Source organism: Myotis myotis, unplaced genomic scaffold (assembly GCF_014108235.1).
Source record: "Myotis myotis isolate mMyoMyo1 unplaced genomic scaffold, mMyoMyo1.p scaffold_m19_p_3, whole genome shotgun sequence".
NCBI classification, from domain to species: Eukaryota; Metazoa; Chordata; class Mammalia; order Chiroptera; family Vespertilionidae; genus Myotis; species Myotis myotis.
In genome coordinates this window covers 180234325-180251254 of record NW_023416335.1, presented here as the reverse complement: position 1 = coordinate 180251254, position 16930 = coordinate 180234325, and the positions used below count along the sequence as shown (strand labels likewise).

The 16930-nt window shown below is 39.3% G+C and overlaps 1 protein-coding gene across 5 annotated transcripts in view; it reads right to left on the bottom strand.

Annotated features, from left to right (window-relative positions):
• Nucleotides 1–16930, bottom strand: part of SOX5 (SRY-box transcription factor 5) — a 971461-nt gene that overhangs the window by 592711 nt on the left and 361820 nt on the right. The window lies entirely within an intron of this gene.

Sequence of the window (16930 nt, the reverse complement as noted above, 5' to 3'; positions counted from 1 at the left end):
GGCTGCAGCAATGCGGAGGTCCACTGACCCCCACAGGCCAGGCCGAGGGACTCTACTGGTGCACGAATCATTGCACCAGGCCTCTAGTTAAATATAAAATAACTAGAGGCCTGGTGCATGAAATTCATGCAAGGGGTTCAGCCTTTGCAGCCCTGGCTACCACCTCGGCCCACACATCAGCCCCGGCTGCCTCGCGGCTCTGCCCCCTGCCCACTGGTCATAATGGAAGGTCATCCCAGAAGGTCATTCTAGAAGGTCGTTCTGCATCTTGTCTAATTAGCATATTAGCTCATTATTACATAGTATATTTTCAAAATTACTTTAACAGTACACTTCATAGATGGAAGTAATAATCTTGAAAAATGACATTCATTTGAAGGAATGTGTTGTGGGTATGAAATCATTCTTAGGTATAACACAAGAACATAGAGATTTGTAAAACATTGTTATCACTTATTATATCTGATTCTGGAACTTCTGGAACTTTATTTCATTTATTCATTTATCCATTCACCCATCCATCAATCCATTTAACTATTCATTCATTTATTAATCAAACATTTAGTAAACTATTACAATGTGTCAGGCCAAATCCAAGGGCACAAGATGAGTAAGACATAAGTCCCCATTTCTCTTCTGTGTCCTTAGATCTCTCCCATAAACAGTGAAAATTCAATTATCTAATCCTAAATAGAAAATTGCTTAAAACACTTTAAATCCTAAGGGAAACATTTATTTTCTAACGAAAGTATATTCTACAAGAAAACACTCAATGAATTTACTGGCCCTGAGATTCTTGTGTTTCCCTATTCCTGCTAACACCTAGAGTAACCTATCACTCAGTTTTAAAACTCAATATATTTCCTGGGATAAACTATTATTCTCTAATCCTAATTTTAGAAGATGTCATATGTTAATAAAAAACAAACTCATACTATCAGTTTATTTTAAGGAACAGATTCCAGAGAATATTCTGGGATCAGTATTATTCAAACTAACACTCTACTCATTCAACACTTATATCTAAGTAATTGACAAGGTGAATAATTATGCAGAAACACGATGTTGACGGACTGCAAATATCTGTAATCCTTATGGATGTAAACATTATTCTGGACAGAAAATTATAATCTCTACATGTTTTCAACAACAGATAATTTACAAATTAAATATTTAATAATTTTATAATTTTATTTTATAATAAAATATTTTAACAGGATATACCTTTAAGAAAAGCATCCTGCCCCTGGGTACCTAAAACCCAGTATATTTTTAAATAATCAAAATTTTAATATAAATAACCATTACATCTAGAAAAGTATAAGCAAAAATCTACTGATTATTTCTATAGACTTTGCTCTTTAAGCCAAGAGACAAAAATGAAACATCTAGTCTTCAACTTTACATGGCACTAGTTTCTCTAATATGAACATGGTGAAATGATAAAAATGTCAAAGTTAATTCGGTCTAGAAAGTGGTTGGTAAGTTCTAGTGATGAAAAAATTAATATACAAGAAATGACTTGTACTTAGACATGTTAAATTGTGTAACATTTCTAAGGTTTTAATGATCATAATATCTAGAGTAAGGAAAAATATATAAAGGAAAGAGCATCACCATAAATCACCATATTTATTGAACTCTGATCATGGTGCATGTGGTAAGAGGAGAAGAATGGCAGGTGACCAGGAAGATGGGAGGTTCGGTGAGATTTATGAGCTGTTGTGGTGTTTGTGTTGCATCCTATAAGCAATGTTGAACCACTGAATGTTTGTAATCAATGAAGTACTATGATCAAGTTCCTGTTATTAGAGAGATCTCTCCATTGGCAGTGTGAAGTTTGGTGCAAGAGGGGCAACTGGGCTAAGAATGACTAGCTACAGATAACAAGATGAAAATATGAAGAAGGCATGAAATAAAATAATGGTTACACTGAGAATGTGAAAGACAGGCACAAGTGATACTTTGAGTAATGTATTTAGGTTCAATCCCACTGAAGTGTTTCTTCTCTATATTTTTATGGTCCAGACTGAATTGATTAAACATCAACCTCAGTAAGAAGAGTAGTTTAATATAAAAAATTCTAGACAATGAAGATAAGTGTATTAAAGGAAAGTGGTAACAATTATTTTTCAGAAGATTATATATATATAAAGCCAGTGACCAGAACACCGTAACAACCAGAATGACCAGTTGCTATGACGCCCACTGCAGCCAGTGAACCAGCCCTATCTAGGGTGGGGTCGGCCGGCCAACCTCCTGCAGCCCCTCCCCTGCCTGGCCCCACCCCTAATTGGCCCACAGCCCCTCCTCCTGGCCAGCCCCGCCCCTTATTGCCCTCCCACCCCAATAGGGGGTGGGGCCTGGCCAATGACCCCGGAAGGCCTCCCTCACCCCATTCGGGGGCGGGGCCTGCTGGCCAATTGCCCGCAGCCTCCTCCCCGGCCAGCCTGGCCAACCTCCCACCATCTCCTCCTCCCAACAGGCCCAGTCCCAATCCACCCTGATTGGGGCCGGGCCGACAGGACCCCACCCCTTCATGAATTCGTGCACCAGGCCTCTAGTTAATACATAAAATCCCAGATACAAACAATAGCGCGCACACACACACACACACACACACACACATAAACACACACACCCCTCATCAACAGAGCTTTAAAGTTAAAGCATTTTCATATACTTTCCTTAATGATCACAACAGCCTTGTTGTAATAAGTATCATTATCCACACTTTTCAGTTGAATACACTGAAAACACAGATGACTCAATTGTGATTCTTCTGGGGTCTTAAATCCAAACCTCCCCACTTTGAGACGTTGTTACCCTAACACCTAGTTTTATTTCTGCCTGAAAGTGTTGTGCTTCCAGACAACTTCCAAAGGACCTTTTCTAAAAAGTCTTGAATCTGGCATTTTATTAATAAAATAACATAAAGTGCCTCTGGATTGTCCAGAACTCTTCTGCATCCCTTGCTTTATCCAGTTTTTGCAGATAACTACTGTATCAAGCAGAAATGGGCCTTGTTTCACATGTCAGGTTAAAAGTATATAGAGGTAAATACTGAATATACCCATAGGATTTATTTCCTAGAGCTGAGAGCATAAATGTTAGAGGGTCAGTGAAAAGGCCATATGTTCATTACCAATGAACATTAGCTAGGAAGGCTAAATAAGAATAGTAGGATACAAACCAAATAAGAGTAGCAATATAAAATATGAGAAGATGAGCTTTTCAAGTAGTTGAATATACCCAAATAGTATCAAATATTACAAAAAGAAAAAGGGGAACAATTACTACTAAAATTTTATTGACTTTTATTATTTAAATTTATAGCTCATAAAAAATTAAAACACAGTTGTTAGTGATGGACTACGGAAAAGCAAAAGTCACACTTTGCTCTGTGGAATGTCAGTTGGAACAGTGCAGAAGTACTCAGTGACAAGAGTCCCCATATGTGTGCACACTATTTCCCAACAATTTTGACTTCAAGAACGTTTCCCATATTTTAAAAAAATGCAGAATGACACCAACAAACCAAGGAAACAAAAATATGGTTTTTTAAGAAAAATTTGTGGTTTACATTAAAATTAACAGAAATCATTGGGGAGAAAACTTCTGGGCAATGGTTAAAGACACTTCATGCCTTTAACAATATTGGCAGTAAAATGAAAGAAAAAGATAAGTAGAAGAACCATTAGAAAAAATCCTGAATCTAGGGTTCATCAATGCAATTTTTGGACATTAATTAAGTTAATAAAAATCCTACTAGGGTTGAAGAGCTTTTGATACATTTCTCCAGTATGCTTTTATTTAAACAAGTGCTATAAGTCTGACCCTCTTTAGATAACAGACCAGTGATGATAAGAAGAAGTCGAAGATACTTCTAGATTAATGAGCCAGTGCCTATCATTTAAGCACACTTATCTAGATTTCGCCGAAAGCATCTTCATAATTGAGCAAACAGAATGGCTCCTAAGTTGGATATAATGTGAAGAGCGTTCAGTTGTTGAGGACTTTTTACCCATAATTATTCACACCAGATTTCCCCCATATGTGTGCATTAACCCAAATGCCATATATCAGACTATACCACAAAGTGGAGTTTTAAAATATTAAAAAGGAAAATAGGAATGAAGACTGTATTGGCCAGTTTTCTCAGAGAAGCTGCGCATCACTATACCCATTAGGTTAGCATGTCGTCAGGACAGAGACACAGCAGGGGAAAGATTATCCTTTATCCACTTGGGAAATAAATGCTCTGGTCAACGAGGTTTATGTAAAAAACATATCTTGTTTGGGAAAGGAATCCTTTCCTTACTCCCTTTTGTTCTCAAGATTATGGGTTACCTATTTTTTCCAGTGGAATCTTTAAAACCAAAGGCACTTGCAGACACATTTGCAACAGGTCTCCTTCCGCTTAGAAGAGATAAGGAGTCACTGTCTGTTGGGTCATTCACCCCCGACAGAGAAGGGTGACCCAGATGATGGGCACTGATGCCCTCAGCCTTCTTCCCTTTAGTAGGATTTGCCTGGTCTTTTTTTTTTTTTTTTTTTGGTTTACTTCCAATGTAGGTAAATGAGCTCTGCAAATATTAACCAGTGTCGGGCATGCTGTGAGCCTCTTCCTAATGAGGCCCCACGGACGTAAGCTGGAGGAGCTATTTCAGCTGGTCTAGAGGCAATACCTAACAGTCAGACTTTTAATTTCACTTAAGTGCAAACCAGAGAAGGGTCGCCCTGGAAAGCTTTTTAGATATGAAGAAATAAGCTCAAATCATAGTATAATCTAGTTAGCGACACAATAGGGCTTTCAGAAATGACCTAAAGCAAATGATTTAAAAAAAAAAAATCCCTAAACTAGTGACACAGCATTAAGAAGGCCTGTTATTTTGAAGTGCTCCTATGCAGACATATCTGCATTTATCTTAATAAAGAGGGAACTTTCTGATCCAGGTTCTGGGAGGCAGCCATACAACAATGATCTTGGTGCCAGTTATTTGCAGATATGGCATTAAGGAAGAGAGGATCAAACTTCAGCAATGTCCTTTTTTGTCTAGTCTTCATCACACTTTGGCCTCTGGGCTTCCCCCCCCCCTCCCGTTAATTCCCTTTTTCTATATTTATTCTGTTTTTTTTGTACAATCCTTGCTTTGTAGGTTCCTGCCTGTGATAGCTGGTTTGGGTTATGAGCACCTAGAACACGAGGACTCTGTCAGTATAAACAGCTCTAAAGAGTGTGCATGCAGCCTGGGTCTTCAAAATGCTTTTCTGATAATGATGATGAATCTCTTCTGAAAAGTTAGCAACAGTCACAGAAAAGGTGGAAGTAATTATCTTCAACTTTTGTTCACAAAATGCTTCTTCTATAATTTCCCCCTGTTTGAAAAATGGATGGATATACATATATATATATACACACACAAATATATATATATATGTGTGTGTATATATATATACACACATATATATACACACCTATACATACATATATATCCATATATACACACATATACATATACATATACATATACATATACATATACATATACATATACATATACATATACATATACATACTTCTCTCTCTATCTACCTGTCTACCTATCTATCACCTATCATTTATCCATCTCTCTCCCAAACCCCTACTTGCTATATTCCCAGGCAGAGAAAAGCATCAGAAGCCCTGGGTTCTGCAAATTGTAAAATGACAAAAATGACAGACATGATTCAAATCATTTATTGAGTAAAATTATTTCAATAGAAGAGAAATAATATAGTAGAAATTAAATTATATATTATATGTTATAGGCTATTTGAGTGGTTTATTACAAAAATAAACATGTATCTTTGCCCATGGGGCAACTAATCCTTCTGTACACATGGTCTCAGAGAATTATCTCTAGTGAGGAAATATTCCATAAGTTTGTACTAGTACCTTTCACGATATTTTCTTTCATGAGTCCCTTGGCACGCAATAATACTGTAGTCTATGACACAAAACATACCAGCTGTTATGAAACAGAATACCCATTGGTAGCAATGGTAGATGATGCCTTATTGTTTGATCATACATCCTTCAGAGTGTATAAACTTAAAACTTCCTAAAATCACTGTCAAACCTAAATATTACAATAATATATGCTTTCCTTTTTAATTAAAAAAGATCCAATATAAATGTTTTTATTTAATTTCTCACTCTTAGACATATAATATTCACTTTTTTGTTTATTTGCTTGTTTGTTTGTTTGTTAATCCTCACCCAAGGATATTTTTCCAATTGATTTTTACAGAGTGGAAGGGAGGGAGGGAGGAGGAGAGAGGAAAAAACATTGATGGAAGAGACACATCAATTGTTTGCCTCCTGCACATGCCCCAACCAGGGCCAGGAATTAAACTGGCAACCCATGTACATGCCATTGACTGGGAATCAAACATGAGACCTTTCAGTACACGGGCCAACATTCTAACCACTGAGCAACACCACCCAAAGCAAAATATTCACTTTTTCTTTTTTATTAATATATTTTTTATAGATTTCAGAGAGGAAGGGAGAGGAATAGAGAAATAGAAACATCAATGATGAGAGAGAACCACTGATTGGCTGCCTCCTGCATGCCCCTTACTGGGGGATCAAGCCCACAACCTAGGCTGGAATGGAACCTGGGACTCTTCATTCCATAGGCTGATGCTCTATCCACTGAGCCAAACTGCCTAGGGCACACAGTATTCACTTTTGAAACCAAAATGATCATTTAGCTTATTTACCAAAAAGAAAATAATAATGCTGCCTAGTATTTAACTACATGCTCTCTGCAATTCTATTAAAGGGTAAAATGTAAATTAAACTCACCTTCCCACTTGCTAACAATTCCGGTGTGTGTGAATGGAAACAAGTAGTTAATTTACACTAAATTATTATCAATGTGCTGACTTGCAGGCCACTATTTCTTTTGTGTGTGTCTGTAAGTATGTATGACAAAAAAGTGAAAACTGGGGAAATAGATGGAAAAATATTTAAAGGTTACTTTTCACCTGTGTTACCTGAGTGTTTCCTGTCTCAAAATATTACTGCTTCATTCTCCTACTTTTCTGCTTTAGGTTGGTAGAAATTATGCGTAAAAGACAGTTAATATGTCATTTTATCCAACTGCTTTCATAAAAAAAATTATTTTCTATGATGTAATTTTAGTGTTAGTATTGAAAGGCACTGATGGCAATTTGTTCTAATTATTTTACAAGTATAAAGGTATTTTTGAAAGTCATATTTTTTTATATCCAGAGTATAACCAAGCAGTAGAAAATTGTGCTGTTGTTTTTTAGTAGGCCATCTTTTAGTGCAGAGGAAACTGAATATATTTCCAGATATCTTGCAAATACCATATCCTTTCATCATTTGTTTACAAGTACATAAGTATAACAACTTTCACACTTTCAAAATGCTATTTTAAAGACCGTTTGAGTAAACTCAGTTAACATTTGCATTATTTCTGAGGTGAAATGTATTATAAAATGTTATGTTATCACATGTTACCATAACTTAACATAACCTTTCGTTTTTCTCAATATAGCAAACATTTGTTCAGTGCCTAGTATGTATAAAATGTGGAATTATGGACACTGAAGTTTATGAAATAAACACAGTTTCTGTACTCAAACAGCTTAAAACAGAAAGGATAACTTATTTGAATTTCCAAATCTCACAAATATCTCAAAAATCATAAAAATCCCTACTTTTTCCTGAACTTACAATCCCCGTCATAGACTACTCTAGATAATTGAGATTTGTTAGCACAATGGACTCTAATATTGCTTTTAGAAATTCAGTACACTCATTTTCACTACTTTTGTTCTAATGGATCAAAATAGCTCTACGTAGACATGTACATGCCACTTCTTTTGCATAGCTTTTTTATTTACAAGGAAATATAAGAAAACTGGGTTTAATAATGAAAGAAATAAATGACCACACCGGCCGAAACCGGTTTGGCTCAGTGGATAGAGCGTCGGCCTGCGGACTGAAGGGTCCCAGGTTCGGTTCCGGTCAGGGGCGTGTGCCTGGGTTGCGGGCACATCCCCGGTGGGAGATGTGCAGGAGGCGGCTGATCGATGTTTCTCTCTCATCGATGTTTCTGACTCTCTATCCCTCTCCCTTCCTCTCTGTGAAAAATCGTTAAAATATATTTAAAAAAAAAAAAAAATGAGCACACCGGAACAGCAGGGTTGTGAAGGGCATTCCAGGCAGACAAAAACACAGAGGAAAGGTGTGTAGCTTGATGTGACTGAAGCCTGGGAGAAACTTAAGGGTGAGTAAGAGAACAAAGAGAAAGGAGGAGTTAAAGAGAAGAGTTTAAAGGGAAGACTCTGAAGCCATGTTAAGGAGTTTAGACTCAATCTATGAATTAAAGAAAGCTATCAGAGAATTGCATAGAAAGCAGAGGTAACTTAGGAGGAGTTTGGCAAGATGTGACAAAATGTAGAGAATGTTTTTAAAGAAGAGCAAGACTACCAGTAAAGGCTGATGCTTCTCAACAATAAAGAATTTAAATTAAAAAAAAAAAAGACTAAAGGCTGACAGATATTACAATAACCCGGAAAAAAAACCAAGGGGGGGAATCTACTAGAGTAAATGCACTGGGGTAGTGGGAAAGGGGATGTAGAGGAGGGGCTGGCCTGAATAGCAATTAGGAGGAAGAAGTGATAGGATTTGGGGGAAGGATGGTGAGTTGGGAATGCCAGCCAGGTTTTAAGGTTGAGTGTCATTTGAAAGTTAGATGGAAAAGGCAAGAGGAGTCATTTTTATCTGTGTCTCTGTGGAAGAGGAAAAGAGTGGTGTGTGATATTGAGTTGTTTGGGACACTTTGCATTGAAGTTGTCCGTGAGGTGTCCAAGTTAAGATGCCCAGCATGCCAATGGGTAGAAGCCCTACTGTTCAAGAGAGAAGTGTGAAGTACAAATGCAAATGTGCATGTCATTAGCATATAGGTTGATAAATGAAATCTTAAATGTGAGTCTCAGCAAGTATAGAGCAACACAAGAAGCAGTAAGGAAAGAGATCTAATACTACTGCACGCTCCTAATTTCTTAAGCCTCATAATAATGATCAGATCACCTAAATTTTCATGACCAATTAGCTCATTATATTCATGTCGCCATTACCTATACAAGCCCTTCTTTCTCATTACTATTGGCTAATGATTTAAGACATTCTATTGTATTTTTGTTGGTGAAATTTCATTCTATTTAATTTCACTTGAAATTATGCCTTAATACTTATCCATAGTGTTATACATAGAGCTCTTTCCTTCACTTTAACTAACAAGTATTGTCTGCATGAACTGTGTTTATTCATTCCACCTTTGGTAAACATTAGGTGATTTCTACTTTTTTGATCCTAAAAACAACCTTGCAATGAGTGCCCTTTCAAATAAGCAGCACATTTTATGAGAAGGTATTTACTTGGAACTGAAATGGCTGTGCTACTAGGTGTGTCTATCCCTTTTTTCCCCAAAAGCAAGAAAATGAAAATGTATTGATGTATATTGCCAAAATATAACTATAGCTCAATACTCCCACCTCTGGAATTTTGTCCTAAAATATAATTCAACAGGTGTACATCCTTATGGGAAATGAGGTATAGGGTTAGTGAGTACAAATGAGGAATATATGTTACTGAAGCAAATAATATGCATGAAAATATACTTAAGCTGTAAAATGTTACTCAGTTGCTAGCTATTTTTAACATTTCCTCCTTTCTAAGCTAACTTTGTTTTATTAAGTTCTCTGTATAATAATATAAGATGGACAAAAAATAACTATTATTTTTTAATGATGTTCTATCTTCCACCTTGCTAAGGTAATAGTTGTATCATGAAAAAATTGAAAAAGGAAATCACGATAAAAGAAATTTGGGATCCTGTGCATATTTGCATTTTTTATAGTATTGAAATGCAAATTAAATCTTTTAAAAGCTCTGAAGGTTTTAAATTTGCTTAACTCAGTGTTTGGCAAACTTATTTTGCTTAGGAATCTGAAGAGGATCACATCTATTAACAATTTATAAAACTAGTGGCCCGCAGAGTAGGTGGGCAGAGATCAATGTAACTCAGTGTTTACTGGTGAGCTGATAAAAACAGAAAGAGCGCTCTGATTTCCACGGGCCCTCTGAACTTGTCCCTGGTAAAAGGATGTTGACTTTCTCCTCCCACTAATTCCCTGACCCTCCACCACTGTGGGACTTCTAGTCAAAAATTTATTGCAAAGGAAAACAATGTCTCCTGTCTCAAAACGCTAAGTCCTAGTTGGATGTGTAGAAGGTACACATTTTTCTCTGTTCTACTAAAAACAGGAACTTGTTATTCTAAACAATATTTATTTTGTTTCTGATTAGCCTCGGCTACCGAGATCTTTATTTATTTAACAAACACGATATAGTGCTTACTGTGTGTCAGGCACTATTTTCTAAGTGCTTTACAAATATAAATTCATTTATGCCCTCAAAAGACTCTCCAAAAAAAGCACTCTATTGGTCAAATGCAGAAGGACCAACTGAGGCTCAGAGAGATAAAGGGAAGCAGCAGAGCCAGGATTTTAAAACAGTCTTTCCCCAGTCCCACCATGTTCTCACCTGCCCTCTGCCTCCCACCGGCAAAGCATCTCTTAGAAAAAGAGGGTGTTGCTAGTATTGGCATCATCTCGTGTCTCTTTTCTGGTTTTGTAACACATTATTTAAAATATATATTATATTATTATACATATATCAGCATGTTATTTAAAAACATATATTCAGTGTGCATATATATATATATAATTTATATATCTATATTTTATTATACAAATATACATTGCATGTAAATTTTACATATCATTTATATATTTATTTATTACATACTACAGGCCCGGTGCACGAAATTCATGCACAGGGGTAGGGGGTGTCCCTCAGCCCAGCCTGCACCCTCTCCAATCTGGGATCCCTTGAGGGCAGCCAGACATCCCTCTCACAATCCAGGAATGCTGGCTCCCAACAGCTCGCCTGCCTGATTGCCCTAACCTCTTCTGCCTGCCAGCCTGATCACCCTATAATCACTCCCCTGCCAGCCTGATCGACACCTAACTGCTCCCCTGCCAGCCCGATTGCCCTTAACTGCCCTCCCCTGCTGGCCTGATCGCTCCCAACTGCCCTCCCCTGCCGGCCTGGTCACCCCTAACTGCCCTCCCCTGTCAGCCTGGTTGCCCTAACTGTCCTCCCCTCCTGGCCCAGTCACACCTACCTGCCCTCACTTGCCAGCCTGGTCACCCCTAACTGACCCCCCCTGGTGGCCTTGGACCCCCCAACTGCCATCCCCTGCAGGCCTGGTCCCCCCAAACGCCCTCCCTTGCAGGCCTGGTCCCCCCATCTGCCCTCCTCTGCAGGCCTGGTCACTCCCAACTGCTCTCCCCTGCAGGCCTGGTTGTGCCCAACTGCCCTCCCCTGCAGGCCTGGTCCATCCAACTGCCCACCCCTGCAGGCCTGATTGCCCCCAATTGCCCTCCCCTGCAGGCCATCTTTTGTCCACATGGGGGCGGCCATCTTGTGTGTTGGAGTGATGGTTAATTTGCAGATTACCTCTTTATTATATAGGATTACAGATGTATAACTATGTCAATATAGGTACAATTACAGTAGTTGGTCTGTCAAGAATAATGAAATCTAAACTTTTAGTATTAAACTTTCCCTCCATGGTAAGATATTATTACATTGATTAGGAATTGTGCTAACCTAATTACTCTACACTGTGTTTGTTATTGTAGTAAATTATAACAAAGCTAAGGTTTTTAAAAAATGTTTTTCTTCTACTAAATGTCTATTATGGCCATTTACAAACCCATTTGGTACTGTTCTTATTGCTGATGAAAGTTTACTTCTTTTTAAATTACATTGCATTGTCTTACTTTTAAAAAATCCTCAGTTATAATAATTACAAGGGAGTAGGGGAAAATGTCCATGACCTGTAAATTTATATTTCAATAGAGATACTAAAATAAGCTGCTTTTATTTTTATTTACTTTAGAGGATGGTTTTTAATGTCTTCTTCTGACAGCTACTGCAATCCTATACTCAGGCGGGAAGGGCCTGGAAAATATCTCACTCTCCCAAAATATCAATAAAGTGAGCAAGAAAAATTAGTTTCACAGTAGGTCACTTTAATGAGGCACAGAAGCAAATCGGACAAGGCAGATAATATGATGCCTTTTGGACTATAATACAGAATAGAATTAGCAAGTATAAAAGAAGTCTCATCATTGTGTAAGTCAAGCTCCCAGGGTGGGAAGAAAACGTTATATATCTATGAAAAGATGGTCAGGCTGATGTTTGCCTGTAGGTACTAGGGACTCGTTTCTGTGTATGTATTTATGTATATAGATGCAAATGTGTCCATATATATTTTTATATGCAGAGCCTGGTATGCTATCACTATTGTGAATAACAGCAAACAAATATTATTACTGCAACCTGAATTTCCATGAAAGAGAGAGAGAATTCTCTTGAATGTAACATTTCCCATATAGACAAAAAAAGAGCACACCCTGCTTTAAAAAAAATAAAGCTGAATTTTAAAAGACAGTAAAATGATTCTTAGAATGAATAGTAATAACCACATAAGAATGAAGAATCCCATAGGATTAAAAAGGCCTTCTCAAGTAAATAAAGTCATTTCTATTGTGTATATATAATATATATTACACAATTATATATATATATATATGATCAACCTTTACTATATTCTCACTTAAAAAAAATACGGTACTGGACTTACAAAATGTGTTATTTAAAATATATACTACTAAAAGAGATATCTTCTAAGGGACTTTATAAGGTATTTGTTTTAAGTCTACGGGGGAGGGGGAACTCACTTCAAATAATTATTCTCCTAACTAGAGGCCCGGTGCACAAAAATTTGTCCACTCGGGGGGGAGGGGGGGGGGGTCCTTCAGCCTGGCCTGTGCCCTCTCGCAGTCTGGGACCCCTCAGGAGATAACGACCTGCTGGCTTAGGCCTGCTCCTGGGTGGCAGAGGGCAGGCCCAATCCTAGGTGCAGCCCCTGGTCGGGCTCAGAGCAGGGCTGATTGGGGAGTTGGGGCGCCACCCCCTCTCATGCACAGAGCAGGGCCAATCAGGGGGGTGGGGCGCTGCCCCCTGTCACACACAGAGCCGCAGGGCAATCAGGGGGTTTGGGCACTGCCACCTGTCACACTGATCCCGGTGCTGGGAGGCCTCGCGGCTCCACTGATCCCGGTGCTGGGAGGCATATTACCCTTTTACTATATAGGATAGAGGCCTGGTGCATGGGTGGGGGCCGGCTGGTTTGCCTTGAAGGGTGTCCTGGATCAGGGTGGGGGTTCCCACTGGGGTGCCTGGCCAGCCTGGGTGAGGGGATGATGGCTGTTTGCAGCTGGTCACACACCCTTCAGGGTGGGGGCCCCCACTGGGGTGCCTGGCCAGTCTGGGTGGGGGGCTGAGGGCTGTTTTCAGGCTGGTGGGTGACTGAAGCTCCCAACTGCGCCTTTTTTTCATTTTTTTTTTTATTCTGGGCCAGCGTTAGCTCTGGCTCCAGCTCTGAGGCCTCTTCTGCTGAAAGCAGGTATCTGGTTTGTTTGGGTTCTATAATCAAAACACTGTACCAACTTCAGCTCTGAGATCCCAGGGGGCTGAAAGCAGGTTTCTGGGGTTTTGTTTAGCTTCTATATTTGTAACAATGTTTCAAACTGCAAGCTCAGAGGCTGGCAAGGCAGGCGGGGAATGTTGGTTTCCTCCGTCACTGAAGCAAGCAAGCCTCATGTTAGCTTCAAGCTGCCTGGCTGCCGGCCGCCATCTTGGCTGGCAGTTAATTTGCATATCGCCCTGATTAGCCAATGGGAAGGGTAGCGGATGTACGCTAATTACCATGCTTCTCTTTTATTAGATAGGATTCTTCATCAACTCTAAGGCAGACCATAAAACATTCATATTCTAAATCAGTTCTTCAGAAGTAGTTTTTAAATAAGAGATATTTAAAAAATATAATACAGTAGTTTTATTCCACAGTATTTCCACAGTATTAGCATCTTTTTTATATATATATATATCTTATTGATTTTTTACAGAGAGGAAGGGAGAGAGATAGAGAGTTAGAAACATTGATGAGAGAGAAACATCGATCAGCTGCCTCCTGCACATCTCCTACTGGGGATATGCCCGCACCCCAGGTACATGCCCTTGACTGGAATCGAACCTGGGACCTTTCAGTCCACAGGCCAACGCTCTATCCACTGAGCCAAACCGGTTTTGGCAGTATTAGCATCTTGTCACACAATGCATGTGATGTTGACATAAATATACAGCACTCATTTATGCATTCAACATTTATGTTACGCCTACTATATGTTTGATACCAGCTTATGCTAGAAAGTTAGATTTAAGAAATGAGAAGTATTAAAAGTGTAGAACTCTTGAGTTAGGCCTAGATTGCAATGTCAAATCAGATACAGCATAACTGTGGCCTCGGGCAAATTATTCCCCTCAAGGACTTTGGGCATTTTCTAGCCCTCCATCTACATAAATTTCACTCCAGATACTAGTATATAGTGAGCTATAGATCTGATTGACCTATACTATGTTATGTCATCCTCATCTCCACAGTCCCAAAGCTGCCCAGTTTCATATATGTCCAGCTATCCGGAGGGTTGGTAGAATGTACCCATAAGGTGTATATTTTCCCGAAAAACAGAGGGTATCCTGGGAGAAAACAATACAGACGCTCATAAACTGATTCTAAGGACAATGAGTTCCTTTCAGAGGAGAGTGGCACTTTAAAGTACAGCAGGTTATATGGTTTAAGATTGTTTCCTGACCCCTCAATTTCTCTCAGGGGCTGTGTTAGCATCCTGGGCAAAGAAAAAAAGACAACAATGAAATAAAAGAGCTGTTTCCCAAAATTCATGGGAAGCACTATAAGCACACGCCGCTCTCCTTTGCAGCCCATGAAATAGCAGGCACAGCAGTGCGAGGACAGGGAGCTTGTGCTGCATGGCAAAGAGGTCGCAAGGTGGCAGGTGACATCTCTGCATTCATTAGAGCAATAAAAGGAGACACAGGGCAGACAGCACACAACAGGCCGGGAGCTGTGAGTGTGAGTACAGGTGAGACACATTCTCAGGTGGGAAGAAGCCAAGAGAAAGGGCAGGAGTCACTCTGCTTTCCCAGGTAAGGAAAACCTTATTTTATCTTCAGATATTCTCAGCAACAGGACATGGAAACTTAAAATGTGCTCTTTGAATGGCTGGGGGTGGGGTGTGGGTGGGGGGTCAAGCGAGGGAAAGGAGACATATAAATTAATTAATTAATTAATTAATTAAAAAATGTGCTTTTTGGACCTCTGTCTGGTGGAGTTTTTCTGTGTTATTTCTCTGCCCACTGCAAACCCCACCGCCCCACACACGTGCACATCTGAATAAAACTTGAGAACCAATGAAGACTGATACTACTTAGTTTGCATTTAAACAAAATATCTGCATGAGTATTTTTTTTTAATGTATTTTATTGATTTTTTACAGGTAGGAAGGGAGGGGGATAGAGAGTTAGAAACATCGATGAGAGAGAAACATTGACCAGCTGCCTCCTGCACAATTTCTACTGGGGATGTGCCCGCGACCAAAGTACATGCCCTTGACCAGAATCGAACCTAGAACCTTTCAGTCCGCAGGCCGACGCTCTATCCACTGAGCCAAACCGGTTAGGGCAAAATATCTGCATGAGTATTTTTTTTAAATATATTTTTCTTGATTTCAGAGAGGAAGGGGACAGAAACATCAATGATGAGAGAGAATCATTGATCGGCTGCCTTCTGCATGGCCCACGCTGGGGATCGAGCCCACAACCAGGGCATATGTGTAACCTCCTAGTTCATAGGTCAACACTCAACCACTGAACCACACCAGCTGGGCTGCATGGGTATTTTTCATACATAAATTATCCAGTGCATTAGGAATACACATGCACAAAATACTCTGCCCAATCATAAAAAATGATGAATCTGGCTTCCAATCACGTAGTTAATCTATTAGCCAAAGTGATGCTCTGGACACAGAGGACACAGCACATTGAGGCGCCACTAATGAGAAGTCTCTGCCCAGTCACTGCACCTACACTCCATCGACAACATCAGTGCGGATTCCTGCAGGGTTCAGGAGACGCAGCTTGGCGAGTGGCTATCCTACCAAATCACCATTTCCAGCTCTGCTCTGACCCATGGGCTTGCAGAACCCAGTGATCCTTCGTATGTATGGCTGTTAAATCAGGGTGCCCTACAAACCGGGCAAAATTGAAACCTGATCATTTATTTCCCATATATTTTACCTATATATTCCCATATATTATATTCCCATATATTATATTCCCATATATTTAACCCTTTTCTACGCCCCCTCCCAAAACAACATATTTTGAGGGGCAAACCCTAGTACTGATTGTAGTTATTGTTTTTTAAAATTTTATTTTACCAGCCAATAGACATTTTTTAAAGATTTGATTATTATTTGCTCAGTATTTTATGAGACAATTTCTCTCCATTGTCTCATAAAATACTGAGCAAATAATAATCAAGTAAGACACAGAACCAGCTTGCAAATACCAACTCTGAGGACACAAACCAGGAGACATGATGCTGGCATCGTGTGCTTGGTGGTGGAGTGTGCATCGTGTACTGCAGAAGCATGTCAAGGAGAAACCTGGACACGCTCTGGTTGAAGGGGAAAGCATCCAAATCCACAGAGAAAGCGGTATTTAAGTTGCATCTCAGCATTAGCGTTGGAGTTTATAAGGTCTTTTGGGAGAAAGATAAATCTAAGCAAAAAGAAGAGAATGTGGATAAACAGAGAATATGAGAGTGTGGCTTTTCTAGGAATGACAATT